Source organism: Ptychodera flava, chromosome 16 (genome assembly GCF_041260155.1).
Source record: "Ptychodera flava strain L36383 chromosome 16, AS_Pfla_20210202, whole genome shotgun sequence".
In the NCBI taxonomy this organism is placed as follows: Eukaryota; Metazoa; Hemichordata; class Enteropneusta; family Ptychoderidae; genus Ptychodera; species Ptychodera flava.
The window spans coordinates 6,104,372-6,118,747 of record NC_091943.1 but is presented as its reverse complement, the minus strand read 5'-3'; the positions used below and the strand labels follow the sequence as shown (position 1 = coordinate 6,118,747).

At 38.6% G+C, this 14,376-nt stretch overlaps 1 long non-coding RNA gene across 1 annotated transcript; it reads left to right on the top strand.

The window, feature by feature from the left end:
* The first annotated feature begins 3,296 nt into the window (after nucleotides 1-3,296).
* Nucleotides 3,297-13,721, top strand: LOC139152639 (uncharacterized). Its single transcript, XR_011556675.1, has 5 exons — nucleotides 3,297-3,545; nucleotides 8,451-8,558; nucleotides 10,307-10,417; nucleotides 11,267-11,423; nucleotides 12,818-13,721. It is a non-coding gene; the product is annotated as an uncharacterized lncRNA (long non-coding RNA).
* The last annotated feature ends 655 nt before the right edge of the window (nucleotides 13,722-14,376 follow it).

Here is a 14,376-nt window from a genome sequence, read left to right as displayed (position 1 = left end):
AGAAATTAAAAGAGATAAAAAGAATACCCATAACCTTGACTGTGGTATTACGGGGAAGAAGGCTCCTGGTAACCATACAGAGAAGAGTTAATTACAATGGCCAGAGCAACACGAAATGGAACTATGTCTGCAATATATGACAGTCTTCGACGCCCACCTCGAAATCATACCATTTTCACAAAGCGATTTTCCTCGAATCTTCCGGAAATATTAAATTGATTTGCCTTTGATAGTTCTTGGAAAGGTTTCGACATCCGGCCAATCACGGAAATATAGGCCGATGCATCTCGCCAGTTAACGAGTGCGTCATGCAGCGTATCAAATCATGGCGATAACCACTAAGCATAGCCGTACAAATAAAAGACGAAATATATCGGGATTAAATGCAAATAAATCTTGTTCCATGAATTTGAAAACAGTGACTTAGAATATGGGGAAAATTCGTAATCAGGCGATTATTAGCAAATCGGAAAATAATTCTTACATTTTTGTGGGTCATTCCGAGCGTGACATTCGACCTGTCAGTGAGGGAGCTTACATTAACTTAGAGGGGTGAGCCGAATACGATAGGGCTTATACTAATGATTGGTTTGTATGTGTCTTACAAACTTATTTCCGTGATGACGTAAAAGTGATATACATTGCACTAAATTAAATATTATATTCGGTCTTCAGGACATTTGGAGAAAATATAGGCTTGATTATTTTTGATTGCTTTGTTGTTTTATGCGTTGTAATGCTGAATGTTTTTGTGTCAACCACCGGTGCTGAAATTTTTATTTACCTGAAAAACGATCTTTTAACTCTAAATCTTAGTCCGTGTTAGAGGTAGCCCTGCACACTTGCCTGTGTGTCACTGGCGTTGTGCGACCGCCATGATTGTAAGGATAAACTTTTCTGTGGGCTGAAATCAAGGATGGGGACTTACAGAGAAATTCAGTACAATCGTTTCTAGGGAGTGTTGAGTAAGAGAGGTAGACGAGACTGGATTAGTCAAATAGTACACCATGTGCAAACAAAAACATACAAAACTTTGTGCAGTGCCAGCTAAATCTTATCTATCCTGCTAATGTTACCATACCCTTAGCCGAACTGATGAACTTGACAAAGTATGCCTCTTCGAATTATAAAATGTTGGCACGCCATGAATGTGAGAGTAGCTCATAAAACTAATTGGTCCAGATGCATCATGCCGCCTGTTCGTTTCCATATGGTAGCACCAAAATATCATTTCAATTTGTTGTTACATATCCAGGAAATTTAACACTCATAGTCTTTTTTTTAATACAATAATGTAAAGTTTCTACAGAAAAATTACCCCGTCCCCGGAAAGGTTTATATTATAAGATAATCCTTCCCACAACAGACTTTTAAGAAGTGACCACCACAAAGTCTACGGTCTCGCTCACCCCTTAGTATTTAATGAATGTTCCCTTAGTGCGTAACATCTGTAAAACTTCATCTGTTTATACTGTTCACAGCTGTCAAAATTTACAAAATGGATAAATATAAAATCCTAACTGCATATTCGGAGTTTATATCTCTGATTTACTCTTCTGTAACCCAAGGACAGACAGACTCCTAAAGATAGGCGAAAAAATCGTCAGTTTTACTTCCCTACGATAGAATCACCGACCACACCTCTAGGCAATCATCGATATTGACCACACTTTTGAGGTATGTACGATATTCATTTTCTCATTCATTCTGAATTTCCTGCAATATCGATAAAATAACATGTTTATTCATAATGTCAATTTGAAAGCATTTTAACGTAGAATCATGAAGTTGGCTTTCAAAGCGTTCAATTATTTTCCCAATGCTGTTTATAACAAAAATTCGAAGCGTCTTTCCCAGAGACGTAAGCGAGCGAACACAATCGAGAAAATTCCTTTGACGAGCGCCACCAACGTTGTAACTACGCTCACCACTTCCTTTCCTTTATCTCAAAATCTGTGTTCCGATGAACGCAACTGTAAACACCACCAGAATGCAAGAGAAGTACATTAATTTATGGACGACGAGAACTTTTGGCAAAAATAGCTTTCTCGTCAGTTGATTGATAGTTCATTCAGAAAGCTTTCAGCTCTACATTTCAATTTGTCTTTACACACACACGACGTACACCCTTGAAGTCAAGAACACACAATAGGCCTAGTAGTCTTGAAGTCAAGAACACACAAAAGGCCTAGTAGTTTAATATTATGAAAACTAACTCAACACTACCACAACACATGGAATACACTAATAGAAATGCTCGCCTTTTCTGTTGTATCCAGTTACATACAGAGTTATTAAACCCAATCGTTCTTCATTACTCATGAGTATAGCTATTCCTCATTCATTTATATATTCAGTGCAAACATAATGCATGATAGGGATTGAAGTCACTATGTATATCAACCTTAGCACAACAAACGTTCAGAAATGCACTCTGGGCGAGATTTCAGCGTGCAGAATTGGAACATTTGACATCAGTCGTCTCAGAAGGCCACCTTGCCTAGTACACATCGCAACACCTGCTATAGTAACTAGTTCTGAACGAATTTCGGAATCTCAAACGCAAAGAACGTCGGTTTATTTAAATATCTAATATTGTCAATTAACCTAAATGAACTTAGCGTCTTCTATTGCAAAATGTATTGAGATGGCCTTCGTCATATGAAAGGATGCGTTCAGCTGAAAAATCGACCATTTCAGCGTGATAATCTTAGGTTATGTAAGCCTTGATGTCAATCACCATATACTGCATATTAATCCGTGTGATTTTGTTGCATCTTGCAAACTAACTTGTGACTAGGGGGTACCTATAATATTACCATGGAAGCACTGGGTAGAGGTTGTCCTTGCTAAATTCATCGAATATTTATGACCGGAGTCGGCGAATAACAAAGATGTTTAGACTAATGACCTCTCAATTTATGTAAGTATAATCACTCTCAATAGTATTTAAAGGGGTAGATCGGCTAAATTGTATTTGAACAGAATGAAGAGAGATTTTGCATTAAACTATCAGTAGCAGATACGATAAAATGTCTCCAATTACTTTGGTAATTGAAATTGACATTTTGTAATACGCATTATTTGCTTTTACATTCGGGTGAATATTTCACCAGAAAAAAAAAATTCAGTGATTTTATTTGTGCCTGTTCAAGGCAATTGTTCAGCATTTATTTTTATACTTTTATTTACTCTGTAGGGAAGAATTTTCAGCTGACGGGCTTGTCTACGCACGTGTAGATTATTGTTTGGTGTGTTGCGCCATTTCATTCACGATATCTGTCAGTTTAGCTGTTTACTTGGCGTAATACGAAACCCCGCCCCTTCGGGAGATGGTTAGCATTTCATTAAAGGGTCTGTGTGCATATTTATGGCGTGTTTCGTTTTGATCCGAACACTCAATTGAGCTGTGTACTAGAAGAGTGAGCTGTGAATCGCGTACTCGCTAGGATCCACTCCACGGAGATACTCTGCTAACTGACGGCGAACGTCACCGAAACATCGCCGAAATTCTCAAGTACACAGTCGCAATATTACAAGCAGGGGTGAGAATTCTTTCAACTTTTGATATCATTTTGGAGTTGGCTTTAAATTTATGTTAAGAAGAAAGCATTTGTTGTCATTTTTGTTTTGTTTTGGTTCTTGTTTATTCTTTCCGTTACTTGAAGACATAAACTTACCTTGCATAAAACGAGGCAGTCAAAGTAATTTTCAAGCAGCACGATTTTTTTTACCAAAATTGCACATATTTCTTCACTTGTTGCTTAACAGACCAAAGAGTTTCGAAATTCTACTAGCCAGAACGCCAATTTCTGCATTTGCCTCGAATTTGTGCTTACTCGCACAATGATGTATCTAATAAGTACGTACGATATCACGGACTGCACATGTATACATTGTAATGCAGCCTAAGCCAATGAATGCGATAACATGAGTTCCGTTGCATCACAACGCATGGAATGAGAGGTCGGCAGTGTCACTTAATGATTGTTCGTTCGTATCTCTAAAGTAGACTTTTAATGTAATACCTCACTGCCCGATCCGCAAGGTCTATCAAATAACAGAACCATCTGTCTTCAATGATTCTACAATTCTGTTTAATCATACGGAGACAAGAAGAAATTGAACTCACTCTCGCGGCATTATACAGCTAACAGGTAGTTGAGTTTGTGCAGTGACCTTCCGCTGTCTGTTTTAAAACTATCGCGACAACTTATACAACCATATTTAGTGGCTTATTTCATTGCAGTAACATCTGTTTTTATATTGGTTAGGCGGCTGTGCATCCATTTACATCAATTATCGGGTGTATTTGCAGTATCGTCGTTGATGAAGCATTATTTCTGACAAATTTTATGGATGTGCCTGGTCTTTTAGCCTAATTAACAATTTTAAAAGGACGGGACGCAAATTTTGAGTGGGCGGCAGTCACAATTGAAAGGGGTATTGAAATTATGTACATGCATGCATAAAATAAAACTGTGAAATTCACAGGAAATGGCAAAAACATCAGGTCCACGAGGGCGCCCAATCTTCAGAAGAATGATGTAATTTCAAAACTATAATCTGCTCAGCCATTATTTTGTAAAATGTCATTCTAAGATATTATTGATTCCTGCGTTGATTGGTCCTAATGGAACATGGGTGAAGTTTACGGTTTTTGTTACTAACAACGAATTCATAAAAAAATGTTACGTCAGTAGATAATTCGATATTGCTTCAAAATTTCAAGGTCACTTCAAGGGACCTCAAGGTTGAAACTTCCTCTAAATATTCTAAACACACTCGTTTCGGCAGATTTTTATGTTGTAAACGTAAACCTAAGCGATGGCATAATTTTCTTTACTAGGGTTCATGAAAACACCTGACGTGTATTCATATAGTTGAAACTCGTAGCACGTGAACAGATCGCGAACGGCCAGCCCTACGCAATTACGTATTACGATCATCATATTCAGAAATGTCGTTCTGAACCCGTGTTCAGGTTAAGCTTGCGTGTGCCAGCAGAAAGAAGGGCCCGTTTAAAATCGGAAGCGGACGCAATGCACACTGCTCTCGTCAGTTCTTAGCAACGATAAAATGCCATACGTTTACCGATTACTGGCGTCATAAAGGATACAAAATCGTAATGTTAAACCTTTCTGACAACCTCAATGGTATACATTCACACAAACAACCCACTTCAAATAAATCTATGATTTCCATCGTTGAATCAGTGAACAGAGCTTTTCTTCTCATCGATGTGTACCATACCGTGTCTATGGTTATAAGATCACGTGATCTAATATCCATCTTTATTACTGCCTTTGTAAAAGGTTGTGACAGATATTGATTATATTTGGAACTTAACTACCACCCGTATCTTTTAGCTCTATGGCTGGCAGTTATACTTTAAATGTCGTATATTTTTTTATTTTTACAACGTCCCTTACATCAAATAAATCTAATCCATGTAATAAAATCCATCCATTGATTAAAACGACATCATGTCGAGAGAGTATCTATATCATTCGATGTAGTTCTGTGATGGCAACTAAATCGTCAAGTGCTTTGTATCATGGTAAACTACAGGAGTTCATCCTGTCCGTCTAAAGCGAGACACTATGTGTTTTAGCTGTTGCCAGGTTGTCTCTTGATTGGTCATTTGAATTGAATGCGAAATTACTCACTCATCGACGTTGCCGAGGAACTCTTAATATATGTATTATGGAAAGTCCCTCGACGTAATTTACTTTCGATGAAATATACATGAAGTGTTAATCAACCACTACACACTTATATTGGCAACATTAACGTGACAAAAATTCACACACCTATTCTAAAAAAATTAGCGGGTCCCAGCTGTCTTTTCAAAACAGACAAAAACATTATCTAGCTGTTACCTGTCATACAATTTTGATCGGTAGCAACGAATACGGCCTCGACCACCAAAATCTTCCTAAACACGTTTGAAACCGTGTTTTAACATTTTTCAGGTCCCCGACTTTTATATGCTAACACTGCCAGCAGATGTTTGTATATTATGTAATTTTTTATCATCTACTGGTGAAATTATCCAGACTTGATACATATACTCCATACTCACGAACCACATAAAACTTATGAATACTTTAAGGTAGAATGCGCCTCGGGGACAGATACAAGTGTATTCAGATTCTCAAACTTTCCCAATTCTTTTCTGATCTACCACTTGTGGAGGCTCATTTTAAAGCTCTTGGTGAAAGAATACTTTCCATCTGCTTAGTTTTTCGAATTTCGAATTTCGAATTTCGAATTTTTTATTTTTTTTATTTTTTTATTTTCCCCATAGAGTTAACACAGGGATGGCGGCCATTTTGAATTTTAAATATCGGTAAATCCTTGGGTTATTCGTTTCTCTAGTACCAAAATTTGTACGGTGACTCCCGATTTTTATTCTTGATTTTGAAAGAAAATGGTTGAAAGATTCCTTAATTAAGGACAGTTTGAGCAAAAGTTTAAGTCTTTCACTTTCGAGGTGCATACTACCTTAACAACAAGCCACGTACTCACTGTACGCCTCGATTCGCTACAGCAAGTCCCATGACTAGAAATAGGTACGTATGAAAATAGATAATGACTCGAAGATTTACAACATGGGGTATAACATCCCCTCCCAAAAAAGCACGAGCCATTTCCTTAGGAAAAGAATTCTGGGAGCCGCTGGTCATGTGACTTTGAATTAGTGTCGTCTGCAGTTTTGCAATAAATGTAGGTGGTTTGCGCGCAATCAGCTATGAGCCTTTTACAAAAAGAGCGACGTTTAACATTTCATCGGCGCATTACTCATCAATAACAAAGATCCAGGTGCAATCAAGGCTGTAAAATGGTATGCTATGGTTTCTCGCTTCTTCTCTTGAGGAAATTTGGATGTTTATGGGCACGTTTATCACCGAGAACTCGTTCGGTGATCTTATGCTTATTACAGTCGTGGTTATTGTATATTGATGTCAAGTCACAATTCGTCCAAAGGATACCATGGAAGAGAATGGACAATCATGTGATGTGTTGTGAAACATTTATTTCAAAACTAGTCTTTATTCGGTACACAGCTGCTGTGGTTACCGCGAGTTGTTGCGTGTTACCACAAACATATTGTTGTTTCACCCGGCCTACATCCGAAGGAAATATCAGATCATTAAATAGTAGCAAAGTATCTCAAGCAGGGCTCGAAAGTAGCGGTAGTCCCGCGTCCACAGACTACCAACTTTTCCCTCGGGCTACCAAAGTCCATGAAACGGTAGCCCACACGGACTACCAAAGCCAGGGACATGAAATTACTTAGTGGGCGACATGATGTTGATCGCTGACGCCACTATGCTATACCGACGCTCATACTGTCAACCCAGCTGGACACGGAAAGGACATTTCGACTTTGTTGCGACAAACTTTCAATAAAATATCATATATATCTGAACTGATGTACTTGGATAACAGGCTCGAGAAATGATGGCCAATAAAAATTCATTTTCATATTTATTTAATCACAATTTATCAATCACAATTAGACACAAAATTATTCAAACTGCAAAGAAAAAGCTGTCGGGCCATCCACACATTTAGCTTTCCGAAGTGTACGAGATCATCCCATGATATGCTGGGGAAATATAGTCAAAATTGCCACGAAATTATTAGAAACATGACTGTACCAAGTTGTCATCCTGAAATTCATAGCCAATCTATTTTTAGCCATGTTATGTATACACGTGCTGAGTAAAAAATCGTTGTCATTGCGAACAATAGCGTATGTGTGAATAGGTCACCAAACTTCGAGGCGTCACCGTCGTCTCCTACACATGCTATACCGTTCTCCTAAGGCCATGATCTGCAGGTATTGATGTAAAATGACTTGAAAATTCATTCACTGGATAGAATCATGCAAAATAAATCGTTCATTGTCTAGATGTAATAAAATATTATTTACAAAAAACCCCTCTTCATTCATGCATGGGCCACCAGACCTTGTCGCTGGGCTACCAACTTCAGAAAATGGTAGCCCAATGGGACTACCAGGGTAAAAAGTTAATTTCGAGCCCTATCCAGTAACACACGACCATTCGGCGAAGCCCGTCGTCTTTATGGCAAGATTATAGGCGTTCAATAACGATGGTGATTCATAAAGACTAGAATTTGAGATTTTCGCGCCCAGTGTAATAACGATCAACAGAAAATTTACACCTATCGGTAAAGTTTCAACACATGCTGACAGTCCTTTTCGAGCTCAAACTGAAATGACTTTTTTGTATACCTATCTATCGATAACATCGCATCAATGTGGGAGTTTGTAAGGCAAATACATGTGTGTGGAGAACGTATCCTCGCAACGATGTGAAATACCGTGTAATAGCAGTTTCCTTATGGTCAGCATTCTGTTTTTATATGGTCAACGTTCCCAGTGAGAAATATCTCATGTTATGAAAACACTCTTTCAGGCTATGACCTTCCGCTGGTCGAGTTGGCTCTTGCTGATCGGTTGGCTATGCAACGTCATTCAATGTGCGTACGACGACAGTTACGACTACAATACAGATAGCACAAGGGTAAAACACCAACGTCAATTATATATTGGTGGTGGGGAAACCTAGTTATAATTTGCCTGATTGACCATGCACGCAACATCGTCGTTTTATCATTTTATCTTAATTATTGGTCCAAGCTTTTCTTTCTGTCGTATTTGGTATAACTGGTTCTTCAAATTAGTTTTCGTTACTATCTTCATCCAAAGCATGGATCAGCCTGCATCAATCAGCCTCCAACTCTTCTCCGAGGGTGCCCATTATAAGGAAGATTTTTTACGTTTGTTTGTTTGTTTGTTTGTTCTTCTGAGGATTCTGAAAGTAATTACATTTTTTGAAACTCAGACTACTTTCTTGAAATAACATGCACTATGATAATAATGATAACAAAAACCCCCAAAGTATGGCTAGATTTTGAATCATTGTCACATTAGCGACACTAACACGTAGTTCTGGATGTAATTAGTTAATAACATGCGTTTTATGTTTGTTCTTTCTAAAATAGATTTCGCAGTCTCTTTCTATTTTTATCCGTGTGCGTTGGTTAACCTGTTCTACTCAACAAACGAACGATTTAACGTACTATCCGAGCCACTGCTCTGCCCTTCCTCTTACAGAAATGGAACAGCCCTACCTCGAGCAAAGAATCTTCAACTTGAAGTCTTGTGTAAATGGCGACTTTGATCATTTTTCTGGAAACTGCCAGAAACATGTAAAACTATCGAGTCTCATCCAACTTAACAAATTTTACGTCCATATGATTGTTATTACCGAAGACAATCGTAATGAAACAGACAGACGGTAGATCGGATGGCTATCTATTTCACTCAAGGTTTTTGAGATGAACCTGCCAATAAATGATCTATACCACCTGGCACGTCCCTCTTCAACTCCATGCTTTCATAAACCCCCTATCCCCGTCCCGTCTGTATTCCCTTTATTCTCACCGGTGTTCAACTTGGTACACCTCGGTCACCGAGACTTAAATGATTAGCGACAGCATTCCCGGCTTTGACTTATTACAGTGATTCATATACTGTATCATTTCATACAATATTTAGACAATTTTGGGACCAATCCTGACGGGTGTAGCATGCTAGCAGGGTACGCTTACCCATTCCGGACACCTGGTACCACCACTAACTATCAGTGGTTCAGGATGGTCCTACTTGAATTTGTAAATCACAAATGTCCCATGGACCTGGTAATGTATGACCTTTGGACTAGTTTTATGTCATTGTGCCGTGGACAACTGTTTGGAAAGGTCATAATGAAATTTCGTTGTGACAGATTTGAGGGAAAAATTGCTGGAACTTTTGATAATACTTTCAATGTTTATTATTGTTCTTGAAAACGAAGCCGTTTTCCCACTCTAAGTTATATTTGAAATACCAACTATTAGCCCTGAAACCACAGTGCACTGAGTACAATCATGCAATTTTCTTGTCGACGAATGAATTTCAGTCCGGACTTAAATTTAGCTGTCAACAATAACATCGGATATCACATACACACTGACAGCGTGGACAAATTTCATCACTGGGCATTTTGACTCAGGGAGCAGAAGAAAACATGTTTAAAACCAAAACGAAAGTTGTTGAGAAAATATTAAAAGTCACTTGGCACTAAAGCATGCGCTCTTGGTATGTAATTGGGGAAATATCCCATTAAGGTGAATTCAATGAGTTTATAGTACCATTTACTTCTTATGTTTTGACATAATTTTTTGACGTTTCAGAAGTTTAACGGGTCGTTTGAATTTTCCCCAACAGTCATGTACCTGGGCTGATTTGGATCTATGTACATTTGTTGCTTCTAGAGTCATATTGAACCCTGTCCATTGGAACTTACCTGACACAGTTCTTTGGTGCAAGTTTGTACAGGTGAGATTTCATTGGGTTTTCTTCGCTTAAATTATAATAATCACATGAGCAAAGCGTGACTTAGTCAACACAATCAGCAATACACCTTCCATATGTCATTACGTCATTCTGTCTCTACTGGCTTCTATGTTACTGTTATATGGTGAATTTTTTCTGAAGAGCCTCTCTTTCAATGCCCTTTTCAGTAGGAGCAGCAGTTAAGTTATTTGTCAAGGGGCAATACTGGTCATAGATAAACCCCAGCTCGAAAAAGCCCGGGGATCGGGATTAACTATGGTGTTAAGAAGATTATTAGGTGTTTCTGTCTTTTATTCTCCTTTGAAATTGCAATCGTTATGGTAGATTTTTGAATTAAGTCCGCACCGGGCTTTCAGGTAAGGTTGACCATGGATGTAAAAAATGGGTTGACTGACAGGGGGAAAAGACACACTGAATAGGAAAATACTAAAATGAAAGACTATGCCCCGCAGTTTGGGATTATCTAATAGTGAACCCTTGCAAACTGTACCACACATACTTTTTTTCTAATATTAATCGAACATTGACAAGTAAATGCAGAAATCTAAAAAGAATGTCTTGTTAATACAGACGTATACTCTACATTAAATTTAACATGCGTATAGAAATATAGGTTTAAGTACACTAGAATACTATTTTGACAACAATTTTCAACAGTCAACTCGAACGGTACGTCCCCCGATACTATACACAGTATGTAAAATTAGATGACAAAATACAACATGATTTAAAAGACAGAAACTATATCGAGTATTGGGCATCAAATAGCAAGGAATATTAATCTCTCTCTCTCTCTCTCTCTCTCTCTCTCTCTCTCTCTCTCTCTCTCAGGCGAGAAAAGATTGTTTTCTGGAGATAAATTGTGATAAAAGTAGTGTTAACGAAACGCCTTTTAATTTTACCACACTGACGAAAAACCAAGTGAGAACGCATTTGGTTTATAAGAGTCTTGGATTCTGTGATGAAGATGGTAGCAGATACAATGGCGGTAACTGCAATCATTTTGTATGTGGGATATAAGGTCATTTCCCTCTCTGTCAAAAACAAGAAAGAAAGATATTAGTTCGCCCAAATACACTTGAAAACAATTTATTGATCGAGCATGGGATATAATAATAACACGATTGGAACTATTTTGGGATAGTTGGATGATGAAGTAGTGTCTATTTGATCTGCAAATGTAAGCTCATCTGCTTTTCCTTTTAAAGTGGCACTCCCACTTGGTCATGCCAACAGTCGATATTTGACGTGGCGACTGCGCGCGGATCGCGAGATATCGATAAAAACATGTCTCCAAAAAAGTAAAAGTTTGAATTCCGGTGGCCCACCTAAATTCAGCTTCCGAACATCGAACGTTCGGCACTGGGGCCATTGTCAACTAAGCTATGGAGTACGAGTCTGCGCTTACGCTGCTGTACGCTACAGTACCACTCGTGTCGGTGATCGGTCATGCCCGGTGGGAGAAAGCTGAGTCTTACTGACTTGGCGTAAAAACGAAAAACAATTATTGCTGATTCCACCAGAATTCGCATAGGCGACTAGCATAGTTACGTGCGGTTGATACATAGCGGCCGCCGCGTGGTATGCATAGACGCATACCATGCGCGCGGCGTACTGTGTAGCAGACGACAAAATGTATTCATCGGAGGCGGCTAATATTTGACACGTAAAAAATGATGTTTATGTGATATTGGTTAAAAGTATAATACAACTGATTTAGAATAATGAAAACGACAAAACCTAAGGAGAAGTTTTTAAAAACGTACCTGAGGTAAAGGCATAATGCTGTATATAAAGTCTTTGCAGTGGGAAGTAAATTAATTGCGTCGTTAGAACTTATTGTAGACTCCCTAGAATATCGTCAGTCAGCACAACAACAAACCTTCGGGGGATTTCGGGTCAAAATCAGAAACGATCGTAAAACTTCAGGATGTGAAAAATACGCTCGGGAAATGACATGTTTTTATCGATATCTCGCGATCCGCGCGCAGTGGCCACGTCAAATATCGGTCGTTCGCATTAAAAAATGTGTTTTAAAAATGTTACCGAGTGGGAGTGCCTCTTTAAGTTGCACACTTGTTTTTATGAATAATTTGTAATATCGCAACATTCAGCTGTAGGGCACCTAACATTTTTGAGAAATTTGAAAAATATATGAAAATCCAATTATCCCAAATTAGTTCCTATCGTGTTTATTGTAAGGGATGATGTGTTTGATTTCCTCTTAGGGCTTTTCGTCACGATATTTGGACGCAACATCCACCGCGGATCGGATAAATGTTTTGCACATACAGATGTATTGCTGAACGAGTTCATTGATGTGTACATTGAGTACAAATCGTCACATGTCGGTCTTAAAATCTGTCATTTGTATTTCCTCAGGACGATTTGACGCATGTCACTTGACAACAATAAGGAGAAATTGCCTTTCTAATGCCGCTGCATACATTAAATCACCGGCCGCAGTAGCCTGCCAAGGCTTACTTAAATTACTGAACTGCATCGAAAGATCGCAGCAATGGTGTGGCGTGGAGCGCCCACCATCAGCGAAGGATACGAACGTTCACAAAATGCACATGGAGGGACACTGTCAGTACATAGCTTTTCCAGAATATGAAAGTGGTGCCGATGAGTGGAGGAGGCAACACGTGAATGGATTTTGCAGTGACTGTTTATGACAGGAGGAAGATAGAATCATAAGAAGTCAGAGAGGAAATTGAGCCTTAAAAACACTCCTTTTGGGGCAGGTGAAGAGGGATGCGTGCGCAAGATCTAGAGCAAACAACGTGATCTCTGACGCAGTCTGTACTGTGTCTATGGCATTTCTAACGTATGAACTGACATATCAGTGCAGTATTAAAAGGTTTCGAGTGACCATTAATTTTTTATAAATATGACTTGAATAAAGATGAATAAGTTCAAGATTATGGCTGACGGTAATTTCACATTGAATTCGATTAGTTACTGAAACCGCCTGATCTCACGTTGTCTCCTGACCTCAGTGCGTACATGTGCGTGTGAACTTTAACGATATGGTGCGCAGGTTCGTACAGAGAATACGCCATCAAATTTCACTCTTATCTGCCGTTCGGAATAAGTTTACCGAGATATAAACTGAATGTATCCCGTATTTTATAAGAAACGGCACCATTTGAACTCGGCAAAAGAACTTTTTTGTTGAATTTTGACACTTTGTAATTGACTTGTTTGGCCATTTGGTCTGTGGCACTTGGTTGCTCTCGTTTAATTGCAGTTGCAATAAAAGTAACTTTTTCGTTAACAGTGATCATATTTGGTTGTATCATGACCAGACATGCAGGACAGGAGTGTGCTGAGGTCGGTTCTGAAAGTTCACTTGCATTATAAATTATTCGGACGGAAGTTACAGTTAGTAACGTTGTCCGAAGCTTTTCACCTTCGGTAATTTCATTATTGCAGTAAACGGGCTATAATGTCGTAACGCACAAGCAGACATAGTTCAGATAGCTTACCTTTTTGTTCATCCGGGAGTTAGAGCATAGCTAAAACACGGCTCAACTTGAGCAATCGATTCAATGCTACTGTGACATGGACAAGTACATAATCGTTTATATAAAGATTCTTCAGTCAGCTTTACATTCGTTCGTATTTTTATGAACTTTAATATTCAGGTTGATGTGAACCGAACGAAATGACAGAACAAGTTACATCAAAGCTTCAATGACTTGGACTTCTCGCAATATTTTCATGATCTTATTTTCAAACGAATGTTCTGTCATGTTGTTGTACTTATGTAAGTTCCTTTTGACTCTCAATTTTGTTGTTTTGCTGCTTGTGTGGACCAACTATGGAGTCTGTGAAAGAAATGAAACTTTCTGTGGCTTGTTCAATTTATTGGCCAAAGTAAGTAAATTGTTTGTTTTGCGTCCGCTCAAAATCCTAAAAGGTACGCGGGTAAGCGG